This window comes from Cupressus sempervirens, chromosome 9 (assembly GCF_028749045.1).
Source record: "Cupressus sempervirens isolate cs-2001-9-10 chromosome 9, ASM2874904v1, whole genome shotgun sequence".
Lineage (NCBI taxonomy): Eukaryota > Viridiplantae > Streptophyta > Pinopsida > Cupressales > Cupressaceae > Cupressus > Cupressus sempervirens.
The window spans coordinates 32,339,737-32,355,453 of NC_143126.1; the positions used below are offsets into that span (position 1 = coordinate 32,339,737).

At 32.9% G+C, this 15,717-nt stretch overlaps 1 long non-coding RNA gene across 1 annotated transcript in view; it reads left to right on the plus strand.

Annotated features, from left to right (window-relative positions):
• Positions 1-4,090: 4,090 nt before the first annotated feature.
• LOC149537476 (uncharacterized) overlaps positions 4,091-15,717 on the plus strand; it is a 213,000-nt gene continuing 201,373 nt past the window's right edge. The window contains exon 1 of the long non-coding RNA XR_016355841.1: positions 4,091-4,454. This is a non-coding gene — a long non-coding RNA (uncharacterized LOC149537476). The remainder of the gene's footprint in view (positions 4,455-15,717) is intronic.

Genomic DNA, 15,717 nt, shown 5'->3' on the forward strand with positions numbered 1-15,717 from the left:
CCAAGCACTGGAACCTTTCTTGAAGCTTTAGCTGTACCTCTAGAGAATATTTCTTAGCATAGAATAATTGAGGTCCTCTGGTTTTAACTATGGAATGAACCTAGTTCTTGAGAATGATTGAGGAATTTCACCATAAAATATCATCTTTTTTCATTATTTATATGGACCCCAAGTAGCAAGAACCCTTATTAAAAAAACCATTCATTATTTTTTATGTCAAGACCATCTTATAAAGTTTGACAAAACCAACCATAAATATTAAAGGGTCTTTTTTTTGAAACCACACTCAATATGCCACTAATTTAATTGGTAATTCTAGATTGAATAAAGGGTGTATTTTCCTGACAACTTCTAAGAAAATAGTTCTTCAATTTTGAGGTTGAGGAAGACTTAAACTAAAATTCACCATTCTTTCAGTAATTTGTTATGCATGCTCATCTATATTTGGTTAAAATTGAGGTTTTTATTATTCGCAAAAATTAATTAAAATAGTTCTTACTTACATTTTATATAATCAAGTTCATGCTAAATGATTATTTTTTGAAGACATGTTTCTTGTTCAAGTTTGTTTTCCTACTTATTATTGTGGTGATCTTTCAAGCGGTAACTATAATATATGTTGACATAGATGAAACAATATTTGGTCATGTGATCTTTAGATATTTTCATCATTCATTCAAATCCACCAAGACTTCTATTTTTCTAAGACTCATACACTTTAGGATGGATGAATTTAATCATAAAATTTATAGTTGTCTAAAATTAATATTTTTAAAAGAGAGATAAGTAAGGATACCAAGTATTAGATCTATAGACCCAAGGATTCAAACATCTTGTCATAGATTAATCTAAGCTCAAGAGGCTATTACTTAACAGAGAATAAGTCATAATCTAGTTTTAACTATGGAGTGAGCTATTATTGAAGTGGTGAGCCTTTATTATTGAAGTTTTACACCCTAGTTCCTAATAAAGATTGACCGATTTCATCATAAAGTTTCATCTTGTTTCATTATTTTAATGGAACCCTAATACAAATATTATTTTATGTCAAAACTGTCCTAATAATACAAGATTACCATTTGAGACTTCATCAAAATTTAATTTGGAAAAAACAACCAACAATTTAAGCTATTTTTTTTTTCTTGTCCAATGTCTAGTTCACTAATGGTTTCTTTTTTCTAGATTGTTTTGTTGTAAAAAGGTTCTAGACTCCTTTAAAACATGTTTTCCTCTTATCAATTTTTTTAAAAAATCACTAGACATCATCTTGAATATATATATTTTTCTCCCATCATACTATAAATCAATTCCTTTACCATTGAGGTTATTTCTTCAATCGCTTTCTTTTTTTTAGAGATTCTTTTCCTCCAACAATTTATTTGATCTTTGTAATTTTTTTCCTTACAATCATCTCTTCATTAAAAGGTCACTTTTAACAAGGAATAACGTAGAGAAATAATCCACCCTTTAGATTTAATAATGGGTCAATCTTTTATAATTAAGATCAATTATAGATATGTGTATGCACTTAGAAAATGGTCAAGACAAATCAACTAATTAAATCCTACCAAGTTGATCAAATTGAATAAAATTAAGTTAATGTCTAATTGTGTAATTAAATATAAATAATTTAATTGCGTAATTAATCAATAAAGATTACTAATTAATTCATTCTCCTATTCAATTGATTAAATCAAAATAAAAAGTCACATGTGGCTAAGGAAATTAATTATTTGTATTTAATTACATGTCAAGTATTCCATGAATCAATGCCACTTGTCAACCAATTGATTAAAAGGGAATAACCACCTTTGCATGAATCAACCAATAGGAGGAAAACACCAAGATTAAACATATCTTTGTTATCCCTACCATCCATATCAAATAAATGAGTTGTGACCATTGAATTCAAATTTATTCATCTCCCTCCTTGATAAATCTATTTAAAACCACATCAAATCAAGTCATTTTGTCTACAAATTATTTGCATAAGGAATTCATGCTAGTTTTGAGATTTGAATTGCATTAGGAAATCATCATGGCTAGTGTTCATCAATTTAATTCATTTTCATCATTCAATTCAATCATGTAGATCATAATTGCAAAAAATATCTTCCATCTAGGATTCATTTCATTATCAATTTTATCAATTAGGTTCATATTCCATCACTTTAGCATCAATATCATTATACATTGATCAAATTTACATATTGTAGTTGCATTTCATGTTTGAATCTTCCACTTCATGATTGTCATTCAATTATATTTATATGCATTTTGAGAGAAACTAAACAATTTAATGGATCTTCATGACTAGGAAGTAATAGGACAATTTTGATGAGTTTACTTGTGTATTTGATTTGATTTTGATTTAAATAACTCATCTATAGATAACTTTCTGTTGAATGTTGTTTGTTTTGAGAGGCATACAAATTTAATACAACATAATAATATTTAGTACTCTCACCATAGATTTCTTTCTACTTCATTATATATGTAGACCCTTGAGTAGTAAGAACTCTAATCATAAAACATAAATTATAATTTTTTATATCAAACTCTACTCCTAATAATCTACAATCACCCTTCAAGACTTCATAAAAGATAAATTTGAAAAAGATAACCAACCATTTAAATCTCTTTGCATTCTCCCTAATATATTTTTCTCCCAAATTATTATAAATCAAGTTAACCAACAAATTTTTTAAATTTTTTTTCAGAGGTTCAATTGTGATTTTGGGATGATGCTCATGAGCATATAAGCCTAGTAAGTGCCTTCATATAGTAGTTTCAGCTACTTGATATAATAAGATGAGCATGTAGGCTGAAACTTCTTCAAATAAGGACTAAAACATATTCATTCCAACAAATTCTACCCAAAGTACAATCTTGACCAATCACCAAACATTCTTAGAAACCTCTAATAAACTTTATAAATCTTAAACTATAAATATTAATACATCTTTTTCCTCAATTCATGACATTGAATTCAATATAAATCTAAGTACTAGGTGTTAGATATATAAATTAATTATCAATAACTATTATAGAGGTTTTTGGTCATCCTAGAACCATTTTTCGTACGTGAGGTTTCTGGTGAAGCAAAACCATTTCAGTGCAAAATCTGTAGTGGTCTTGAAACCTCTTGCATGTGAGATTTGAGAAATCTATAGTGAGCTTGAAACCACTTGAAAGTTTCATCAATTAGGGGTAAACCATTAAAACCGAAAGTGACTATGATAAGGGAAAATAATATGAATGATAGTATTTGATAAGTGATTGTAAATGGGTTCCTAACAAGACTTTAAGCCAAAAGCCATCCTTCTAGATTATGGGGAGATATTTATAGCAATTCAATTATTAATTTAGGGGGGAATGTTCGATAAATAAATTATTTATCAATGATTATTGTGAGCACAAACCAAAATATCATCCACATTTATCATGTGCAATCATTCATAACCATCATCAACCATTCAGTGTCAACTTCAGCCAATATAATAACTCTATACAATAGTAAAACTAGAATTTAATATGTATCCTTCCAAAAAATAAATGGTAAAATCCCATATTCAATAGAGCCCATAATTAGGTTTCTCCTCTTCCTTATTTTTCAATCTCAAGAGTGTTTTTAACTTGATATCACAACCCTCGTTATTTGTGATCAATTAACTTTTAACACGTGAAAACACGATCAACAAAAGCTAGTTTTCAAGGCATGGACACAACACCTCCAAGGAACGCCAAACGATACGTACAAGATCTCCAAGGAACACCGAACCATACGTACATTCATCGTGCACTCTATATTCAATATACAACAAAAAATAGTTTGAAATGGGCGATAATCTCTACTTGTTTGGATTTGCTACGTATCTCAGGGGGTCCATTCGGTGTTTTGTCTTAAGCCCGGCAAGACAAGAAATCTGTGGAAAAAACACCGTGAGGCATGGCGTGGTGAGCAACCTTTCATCAACCTGCTATCTGACGAAAAAACACAGCCACACAAGTCCAAGCGTGTAGAATAATAACTCCCCTTTCTTGTGCATATCGATTGTCCTATCAATCGAACTTAACTATGTGCATTTGTCTATACTTGATTAAGGCTTTCCACGCCTATAAAGATCTATACTCACCCAACCACAACAATCCACAAGATTTCTGTCATTATAAATTTATTTTGGCTCTTCACGAGAAGGGCATTAATTGAAAGAGGAATGACGATTCCTATGATAGAGAGATCGTTTTCATTTGTGGAGTTTGCACTGCAATGCAATATGGGAGATGAGAATTTCACCAGCAGAGAACAAGGCCCATCAGGCGTAGCCTTGGCTTTCCCTTGCGAAGAGTTTGGAGCGAAAACAATCTGAGTATTCATAGTTCTATTCCAACTCATGCCTTCCCAAATGAATTGTGCCACCGCCAAAGCCAACAAATTTCACCACCAGCCAAGGGTAAAAAAAGTTTTGTGTTGCTTGGAATTATAGAAAGAAATAAAAATTCTTTAATGTTTAATTATATTGAAATAAATTGAATTCAAATATTCTTAGAGATAGTTAATTTTACTACAAATAAGGTGTATATACTTTTTTATACTTTCTTGTAAAATTTAAATTTGTGACTTTTCTTTCAAAATATTAAAAATTGAATATAAATGTGTATATTCGTTTTTGCACTTTCTTGTAAAATTTAAATTTGTGACTTTTCTTTCAAAGTATAAAAAATTGAATAATTTTTATATGTACATATATTTTTAATAATTCTTTTTTAATTTAACATATTTGAAATTATAGAACTTCAAGGAATTAATTTTATATAAATTTATAAATCTAAAGATATTTAAATAGATTAAATATATATGAGAAAACATGACTCTTATATGACACATGGTTCTATATGACAAATACATTGGATTGTGTGATTTTACATAATTTCTATTTTTAATAAATATCATTATAACAATTGGCATTGTAATGACTTTGAAGAATAAATGCTTGTTTGACCATTAAGTTAAGAAGAAAAATGAACTACAAATGAAAGAGGTAATCCATGAATTAGAGAAAAAACAAAGATAAAGTAATAATATTTCAATCACATCTTTTTCAATTTGAAAAGAAAAATATGAATATTTGATTTTGTTTAGCATATAACGTCTAGTTGAATTTTAGTGAATATTTATGAATAATAGACTTATATATATTTGGACTTACTAAGTCAAATGAAGCTTGATGTATCTTATGGAATATTAGTCAAGATACATAGGTAATAGTTGTTATATTTATGTGTGATCTGTAAATTTCAAATATTTTAAAATGAGTAAAGGAAAAGTTAATTTATTGATATAATATGCATTTTATAATAACTGAAATGGTGTGAAGTGTGTTGTGCATGTAAAATATCTTCATATGATTAATTCAATCAATTCAACTCAAAAACATGAAAGATTTAAGCTAATTAGAACATTGAATTGAATAAATTGATAAACACCTCATGTTTGTCTAATTAGAAGGACAAAATGAATGCTCTTAGATCTACACTAGCATTCTTAAAGTGATAACCTCTAAAATGAGAGTGTAAATTAAAATAAAATCATGTGAATTGATCTAATTATGCTACAACAATGCTAAATGCTATCAAAATGATGCTAAAAATGGCTATATAATGTGGACGCAATATGAAACTGAATCATTTTCTCTTAGAATGCTTCCTATTTATAGATTTTCCAAAGGGTAGGGGGTAGAGTTAGGTTAACCACAATTTGATAAGAGTGGGAGTTAGGCTAATGATTGGACAAGAGGACAAAATGAGCGGTTAAAATTTAAAGTTAAGATTAAGGGTGGAGAATTAGACATTCTTGATCCATGTGACCTTGATTCTCTTTCCCCATGGGTTGATTTAAATATGTCCTTTTCTGGTCGGTAAATTTTTTTTTTTTAAATTGCATAATTAATTGATAATCAATTGATTACTTGATAAATTACATAGTTAATTTTCTCTTCAAAGTCTAATTTTGATATAGGTGGATTTGATTAATCAAAAGTCTTAGTATTCACTTGATTGCTTCAACTTGATTTGACCACTTTAATTTATGTTTAGCAATTTAGGGTGTCTAGAAATGCCCCACTTTCAATTGATGTTGAAAGAACATCCATTATGATGTCTAATTCAATGATTTCTTGATGTAAACTTGATGAGTAATTTGATGATTAATAGTTGATTCCTAGATTTCATGATTCGATGATAAAACCTTGGGACAATGCCTGATTAACTAATATAATATTTTAAATGCCTCATTTTTTTGAGAAAAGATGGTAGTCTGTATATAATATTAATAGTAAAAAATATTGAATTACATAATGAGAAAATAGCGTTGAAGCCACATAAACTTAACTAGATCATTTGAAGAAGATGAGTAGAAACTAATCTATAGACTAGTAGAATGGAGAAATTTTTCATATAATGAAGATGAAAAAAAAATAGAACTAAAAATTTGATGATAACTAGACAAACCAATGCAAAGAGGGGAAGAAACGCCCATGGCAAGGACCCACTAGCATACAGAAGAGTCACTCGTGCATGGTGTCATGCTGCTCATTAGCAGAGACATGAGTGTGAGCCTGGAATGAATAAGCCTAACCCGACTAACGAGATTACAGAATAAGAGGAGAAACCTAAACATTGTGACTATGCTCTACCAAAGAAAAAAATGCACAAACTTTTGTTTTGGCTAGCTTCACAGTAGACCATCCCAGTTTTGAAAATATGATGTACTTGGTTTGTCCTTGGAGCCTGTCGACTACCTACCTGTCAAAAGTTGAGTTCCCTAAATCTCCTCAGACACTGCAACTCAAACAATCAAGACATTTAATGCAGTAGGTAAGTTTGAATTCAAAAATGAGAGGGAAATTTTGTGTGAAGAACAAGAGACAAAAGGAGGGAATTTTTTGTTCATTCTAATAGATCTCAGACATTTTGAGTGATTTAGAAGAGTTTAGTAGAGCAGTAGTAGAAAAAGTTTTTATCAAAGTGCAACAGCACGAGTTGAATGATTTTTTAGAGTTTTGTGAAAGAAAAAGTTTGTCTTGTATGAGAAGTGATTGTTCTAGGCTTATTGTATGCAACCATACATTGCTATAAGTTGGTTTAGTATTTAGATATTTTGTTTTTAGGGTTTGTAGTTTTACCTTCCAAATTGTAATAGTTTGTTTCGATTAATTGAATGCAAGAAAGAAAGAAGACTTTGATCTTGTCTCCATTTACTTATTCTGCTATGCATTTAGTTGTTTGGCAAAACCTATTAGAAACTTATGTTCTTGCTTGCATTTTCTAGAATGGTCTATTCATTTTTTGCATGGGTGAACATGTTCTTTAGCTAAGTGTAACCTTTCCTCACTCTTTGTCTTAGCTTCTTTACTAAGTAGACTCGATCCTTACCTTTACCGAGCTTCCCTATTTTTATTGAGCTACTTGGTCTTAACTCTTGACAAGTTTCTTTGTGTTGACTGAGTGGCTCAGTCTCTAGTGTTGTTGAGCAGCTCATCTGCTCTTGCCTTGGCTCCTTCCCCCAAGATTACTAGAATTTTTGCATGGTATCAAAGCCAGCTAGCCCCACGTCCTTGTGAGTTTGGGAATTTTTTCTAGGTGTCAAAGTTTGTTGTGCAGGAGACATGGCTAGAAATGATGAAAAGACTTGGCAGCAGCCATTGTCCTCTAATGGACAAAATTATGACACTTGGGCAAATAAGATGAGAACCATTATGGTTGCAAATGACTTGTAGTAGTTTGTGATTAATGGGTTCATGATGTAACTAACCCAGCACAATATGTTGCTCTCACCAAAAATCAAAAGACTCAGCTGAAGGAATCAAGAAGGAAGGATGCAAAAGCATTAAGCTTGATTGAGGAAGCCATGATAGAGGTGATCTTTCCCAATATAGTAGTAGTTAATTATTCAAAGTAAGCATGGGATATCATTGAGAAAAAATTAAAAGGGATTGATAAAGTTTGAGTTGTGAAGCTATAGATGATTTGAAGGAAGTTTGAGAACCTTCAAATGAAGGATAATGAGTCTATTGTAGACTTTAGCTCAAGGATCTCTGGTTTGATAAACTAGTTGGAGTCAAATGGAGAAGATTATGAGGATGGGAGAATTGTGGAAAGATATTTGAGAAGTATGCCTCCAAAGTATGATAATCCTATGATGACCATTGAAGAGGCAAACAACTTCACTGCTTTGACAATGGATGAGTTGATGGGTACTCTTCAAACCCATAAGCACTAGATCAATAGATCATCAACAATGTCTTCCCAAGAGAAAGCTATTAAATCTCTAGCCAATGCAAGAGGCAAGGGGAGAGGAAGAAATGGCTCTGGTAGAGGTTCTAGAGGTAGAGGTCATGGAAACTCTAGACAAAGAAATGTTGGAGGAGAAAGCTCAAGATGAATAGGCAACCAAGAGGGAGCAAGCAGTTTTGGAATTACAATAAGAAAGGTAAACTTCTGAGAGTGTAGAGGGGGGTGAATCAGTGCTTTAAACTTTAACCCATAAAATATTCACCACACGTCCATCTCACATATTCAATAAGTAAACTTAAATACCATGTAAAGCATATACATCTAAATTATGTAAACAAATAAGCATTCACACATATATGACACAAGATATGATTACCCAGAAACTCTCCAATGAGAAGGTAAAACTGGGGTGGGGATGACACCCACAAATCTTTACTACTATAGTAATAAAGTGTATCCAATTAAGGTTACAATGTTTGATCATGAAACATGATCTACCCTACGAAAGGTCTGCCCTATTAAAGGCTTACAAAGACTATTACGTCTCACCCTATTAGAGGATTTCAACACCTTGTTAGAAGTGTGCCTGATTCAAGGACTTCAACTCACAATTAAGTAAGCACCTTGTTAGAGGATTTCAATATAGCCTATTAGGACTACTCTATTAAGAGATTTAACTGATTCAGTTGTTAGAATGTCTTAGCAATGATCCTACGATTAGCATTCTATTGCTTGATGATAGATCACCTTTATAATGATGTATACTTGATCCTTCTTGATCAGATGTCTCTCTATTGTTCACTGTTTCCTTCCTCTGTTCTCCTTTAATTGATTCTACAATTCAATTTAGATCATAATTCCTTAGTCACCATTAATGTCCTAGTTTGTGCATGCAAAACTCTCCTTGATCATTCATTCATTTCCTTTCGCACTCATAGAAATTTTAGGGTTTGTCCTCCTTAAGAAGACCTAGGTGACTTAGGGTTAGATATGAATCAAAGGCTGTGATTCATCCATATTTCCACTTAAACCTTCCCTTTACCTGATTGGGTACACGTAATACATAGAGATTACCATTTAAAATTTATCCTTATCACCAAAATACCATAATTCAATCCTTAAGTTGGCTCAAAAATGGTACACATAGTAGTTTGTGCCAATACAAACAACTATCACAAAACTATGTTACTTGGCATCTGAAGTCCATGATGCTCGATATCAACTAACTTCAATACTATCCCTCAACATCTAAATGACTTAGCATGCACTATTTTCTTGGCTCTTGAATCACTCGGCACATACTATATGCTCAGCACTTGAGTGACTCGACACATGAGTGACTCGGCATTCATTGTTTACTCGGCATGTTGTAATTTATGTTAGTTTGTGGTGACTAATTAGGGAAGTACTATACATACAAGTTCATAAATTCTTTTGGGCCATGGTCGATGTTTTGGCTAACATATAGCTACCATATGGATGACATGTTGTAACCCTATAGCAGCATAAAAATACTTATATAAAAGGCCTTATGGTTAGGGATTGTTTTAGTGTTGTGACGCAAAAATTGGTTCTTGTAGTGATATTGAGCTATAATGGATTATGGATTGTAATTAGGTTGTAATCACTCGATCGTAATAATTTTTGACTTTTTGTTTAGTGGAGTAGCCTAGGGATTGGGTGAACTATGTTAAATCTTGGTGTCTTGTGTTCTTTTCTATGTGATCTATTATTTTCTGATATTTTTTATATTTTCATGTAATTCTTATTTATGTCTATGGTTTAATCCTAACAACTTACATACTTACATGTTGTGCTTGGCATATGTTAACTTGTCTGGCATGAACTAAGTAAATGACTTAAGTGTATAGACCCTTGTCAAAACCAATCTAAGATTAACAATCTCCCCCTCTGACATGACTATCAAAAACACTTGGTCATACATTAATACTCTTATTCTTACAAGCATAACATAAATGACTATTCGGCTTCTATACAAAATTTCAAAATATCAAAATTTTGCAACATGACTTATACCTTAGAATCTTATAACTCCTGCTAAGTTGTTTGTTTGATCTATTCTGTACTATATTATGTATCAAAATCTTTCCCTTGCTAAGATCTTTCTCCTACTGAGTAGGTTTTCCTAATTCTTGTTACAAGCTAGAGTTGCCTCAACTGATACTCTTTCTCTATTTTCTACTTGCTTGCACTTACTCCCCCATTCTTGCTCCCCCTTAGCTTTTACTCCTCATTTTTGACACTGATGTCAATGGGTTATACACTAATAGTATATTTGTCCAAAAAGGATTTATGGACCTCAAGAATAATTTTAAGAGTTGTGTCCCAATTATCACAAGCTACCTCTAAAGACTTAATTTGGATGGCTAGCTTGGCAACAAGGTGTACTAAGCCATCTAATGTAGAAAGATTGGGATCTTTCTTCATAAGTGTTTCTGCATAGCCTATCTCTTTGTGTAAAATGTCCATGTGAGGAGTCAATGTAGTCTAGATGTTGGTTAATTTAGCCCTGATATTGGCTTCATCTTCTTGTAGTGTTGCTAACTAACTTTGGGATTGTGGAAGGGTCCTAAAGTGTTTCTCACTTTGAGCTAGAGTCATGGGAAATTTTGCACCTGATGAATTCATTTGATTCTCCAAACTCAGGATGTAATTCCTTATCTCTTGTGTGAAGAGTGTAGGGTTACACAATTTGGTGTATAAAGAGAAAATGTTCTCTAGTATCTTCTTCACACTATCTATCTTAGTTTCCAATGCAACCTATGTTAAATCTATATCACTAGATATCTTCTCATTCACTTTGTTTTGAAACTTCTTCTCATACCATTCCAATAGTTTGATAATGGTATCCAAGTCTATGTCACTTAATCTTTCCACTATGTTGGTCAATTGTTCAATGATAGGTTTTGTTTCATCTGGAGTACGTAGGCTTAATGCATCTGAGAAAATGTCTTTGATCTCAATCAAATCTTGCTTCCAACTATGCTCCCTTCTGAGTAGTTTTTGATGTTTCTTTCTTTCTAAGGCCTCTTGTAGTATACCCATCTGCTCAATTGTTATTGCTGCAAGATCAAACTTGGGCAATACAATTTCTTCATCTAGGCTAACATCTCCATTGAGCTAGGACTCAACACTGGGAATTGCAATAGTGTAGCATCTGTGCTTGGTCTTTGAATAGTTTGACATGAAGGAGCTCCTAAATATGGTAATGTTACCAGTGCTTGAATTGCTACTAGTTCCTTTGTCTTAAGTGTCAAATCTGTCTCTTCAAGCTTGTCTATTTCTACCCTTTGGATATCAGTTGTACATTGAGCCTATGCTAGAGGTGCAAATACATCTACCTAGCCTATTTGACTCGGTGTCCCATCATTGACTTATGTTTTCACCTTATCTTCTACAACTGTCTCAACCTTGTCATTTTTAGATTCTTGGACATTTTCGGAGACTAGAGTGCCTTCCATGGGTGTACTGACAATGCCACCTGCTATCTCCTTCCTTTGATATACAACTAAGGGTTGTAAAGGTTGTACACTTGTGACTTGAGGAGTGATTTTAGGTGTTTCTTGTGTTTTCACTTTCTCCCCTGCAATTATAGACTCTAGCTTTTGAATTTCATCTGTACTTACTAATACATGGTTGTCACATAATTTGGCCTATAGTGTGGATTGGACAAGTATTCTTTTCAAATCTTCCTTTGTTAGGGGATTGATGTTCTGATTAGTAGGATTAGAGACATCCTTAACTTTGACAGTTTCAATGATTACACTTATTACTTGTGGAGGGCTGGCACTTGGCATTTGTGTATCTTGTACACTCTGGTCTTGTTGCTTCTCTTCCTCAGTTGTTGCATGCTTATCACCATCTATATCAGTTCCTCCCTCAACTGTGCCTTCTTCATTGTTATAATCTTCATCATATTTGGCCTCAATAGGTTCTTTTTCATCATCTTTGGTTGTGGCTAGTCCATAAGTGATCTTCCATATTTGTTTGGACTTATGGACAACATCCTCTATGTTGTTCTATAATATGCTAAATGCCCTGTATTTAAGTGCATATCTAATAGCATATTTCTTTATGGGTTTAGATATTTGTGCCTTGCTAAGTTCTGGCACAACTTGAGCAAGGGATGTCTCCCTAATTTGCTTCTCTATATCTAACCAATAGTGCCATTTTTTCTCAACTCTATCATATAGACTCTTAGGTATGGAGTTGGCAATTTCTAGAGGAGCTTTCTTAAAAGTAGCCATCATGGCATATATTGCCTCCTCTACTTGATTCTTCTCAATCTTTCCAAGATTATCAAATTCAATGTGAGGGAAACATAACAAATCAGCATTGGTTCTAATGTTCTCACATAAGTTAGCAAGGTCTAAGGAGGTACTATGACTCATCACTTGGAATTGGCTATTGTCATCAGATTTAGCCTAACCAACATACTTTCTTCTTGGTCTTTTCTGTGCTCCACCTTCTTTCTCTTTAGGCTTGACTACCTCTTTAGCCTTTTGTGTAGTGACTCTTGTACTAGCCCTTGTGGTAGGTGTCGTTGGTTTGGGATGACTTGGTTTTGCAACCTTGTTTGGTCTTGTCACTGCAGTTGTTTTTGCCTTTATTTTCTTCTTCTCATTAGAAATAGTTGCTTCCTTAGCTTCTTCTTCCTTGACACCTTTTGTAGTTTCTATTTCTTCTTCTTGTTGATCTTCTCCCTAGTCTTGTGTTAGTATTAGTGATGTTTGAGCCTATGTATCCTCTTACTCTTCTTCATGTTCCTCTTCTTCCTCTTCCTTGGCTCCTTCGCCAAATTTCTCTTTCAGTTTCTCCACCAATTTGTTCTTCTTCCTGATCATAGAAGTAGTCTTCAACTCAATAGTGATTTTTGATTCGGCCAATTCATAATTTCCAAATGCTTTGGTTTCTTTGTCTACTTCTTCTGCAAGTAATGTCCAGATTTTTGTAGAGGCCTCATCAACTTTATCTCATATCCTAATGGCCTTAGCCATCTCACTCTAGGAATTATTTCTTGAACATATGTGTGATCAGTATCAACTAGGAAGCAAACATCATCATAATGTTTCTCCACTAGTGAGACTGGTATCCTTAATATTTTCTTCATAGATTGTTTGAAATCTTCAAAATAACTAGTCACAACAGACTCAAAGTTATTGCCTAATTGTTCAATGGATTCTCCTATCTATACTACAATTTATCTATTTGACTTCCATGTAGCCTTACTAAATGTAGGAAATGTGTTCTACACATAGATGAAAATACATACCAAAATAGATCCAAATTTGCACTAAGCACTCTTTATTTTCCTTATTGCTCCTAGATTTTCAATCAATTATTGTCATAAGTATGATCTTTCTTCACAATCTTATAGCCCATATCCACTACAATGCAAGGTACACTATTTAATCTACTCAATTGATAAAACTTGTGTGCAATTACCCTCACTAAAAAAACTATCAGGGGATCTGTGATTGTGTCAATGGTCATTTCCCTTTTGTTCCATATAGCCCTTGTGTTCTTTTCAATGACTTCCTTCAACTCACTTCTCATAGTCTTTGACCGATCTAGGGTTGGATGCCCTATTACCCTATGAATAATTTTCTTTGTGATTATAACCAGCCCATTCTCTAACCATACTGAGTTATCATGAATTATGCTTAAGAAAATCCTAATCCACTCAGTTTTGAAGACATTTGGAAAATCTAGGGTACGAGTTAACCCTTTCTTCTCAACAATATTGTATTCTTCCTTAAATACTCCATTTTTCACATAATCTTCCATATTCTTCTCTAATTTCCATGTCACCTATGCTTCCAATCTTGCAAGTATAACAATTCCTAACATCTTGTATCATTAAGACTCGCAATAGTATCATAGACAATGCACCAAACGGATCCTATTTACACATTGTATCTAGAATAGCCTTTAAAATAGGTTGTTTAATCTCATTTCTCATCAACTAAACATTTAAAACCTCTTTTTCCTCTACACTTTTCACTTTGGAAGAACTAGACACCATTACATATATCTAGGGTTTACAAAATTTGAAATTGTGTAGCTTGGTACATGGGGAATACCTTACAAATCCTAATGAAATGGTGTCAAATAGCCGTTCAAATCTCCTACAAATGCTCAGATGAAATTCTCTAAATCACCTTTAACTCTTCATCTTCTTTCTTGAATTCAAATGATCTCAAATGAGTAGAAACTGATCAAATAGCCCTTAAAACACTGTAATTAATTTTAAATGCTTACACAACTATAAGCTCGACATTAACTAATTTTTGGCTCACTTGGTATCCACATGTCTTTTCATTCACTCAAAAAGCATTATGAGCTTAGCCTCAACTAACTAATTTCATTAGCTTGGCATCCACAAACATTTCACTCGACAACCATAAGATACTTTTCATGCTCATTGATAACATAAAAAATCTGACAAAACTTTAAAGATTTTTCCTTGATTTCTAATAAAACTTTTCATCTTTATTCATGCATATGTAATCTTTTCAAAATTAGGTCCATGGAATTGATATATGGTATAAATTTTAAATATTAGTCTAACATACCTCTAGATTGCTTAGTTTGATGAGGTGTGATCACCTAACCCATTGGGTGAAGTGATCCCATCAACACTTGATGTGTTGCAATCATCCTTTCTCTTCCACGTCTTGTTCATCTCATCTCTAACATTTTCAATATCTATCTTGCCTTTACCTTTGTTGAACTCACAACTTTGTGCCTTTGACCTTGTTGGACAATATCGACTGATGTGACCAGTCTTCAAATAGCTAAAACATGTGGTTTGATTCTGTCATGTCCCCTTTTCAAATAATTAAAAAAGAAAATCTTTGCTAAGGCAGGCAGGCCCAAGAAAGTGAAGTTTCGAAAAAAGGGGGTTAATCTTTGGAAACCGTTGGACTAATAAATGAAAATTATTATTAAAATAAGTTTCATTAACCTCTCTTGGACGTGAGTTACAGTTATGCCCTCTTTTAAGGGGTTTGGAGGCATTTTGGGCTCATTCCAGAACTTGATTTTTGCTCATTCTTTGTTATTCTTCAGAGGCTACCAAACCTGTGGAGAAGGAGACCCAAGAATGGGAGTTTGCAGGTTTCCACGGAGACCCAAGAATGGGAGTTTGCAAGTTTCTAGGAAGGCTAAGGATGGGAGTTTGAAGCCATTCCATGTGCATGCTCATACAGAGTTTGCCTTTGTGCTGAACAGTGTAGATTTGTGGGTTTTTAGGTGTGGTTTTTTGCATGAGTTTGGTGTTTTCAGTTGAGCATTTCATATCAGTTTTGGTTGCTGCTGTATTTCAGACTTTAAGCTGTTAAAATAGAGCTGAATATATGTATTGGGACATGATTAAACTTCTGAGATAGTTTATTAGTG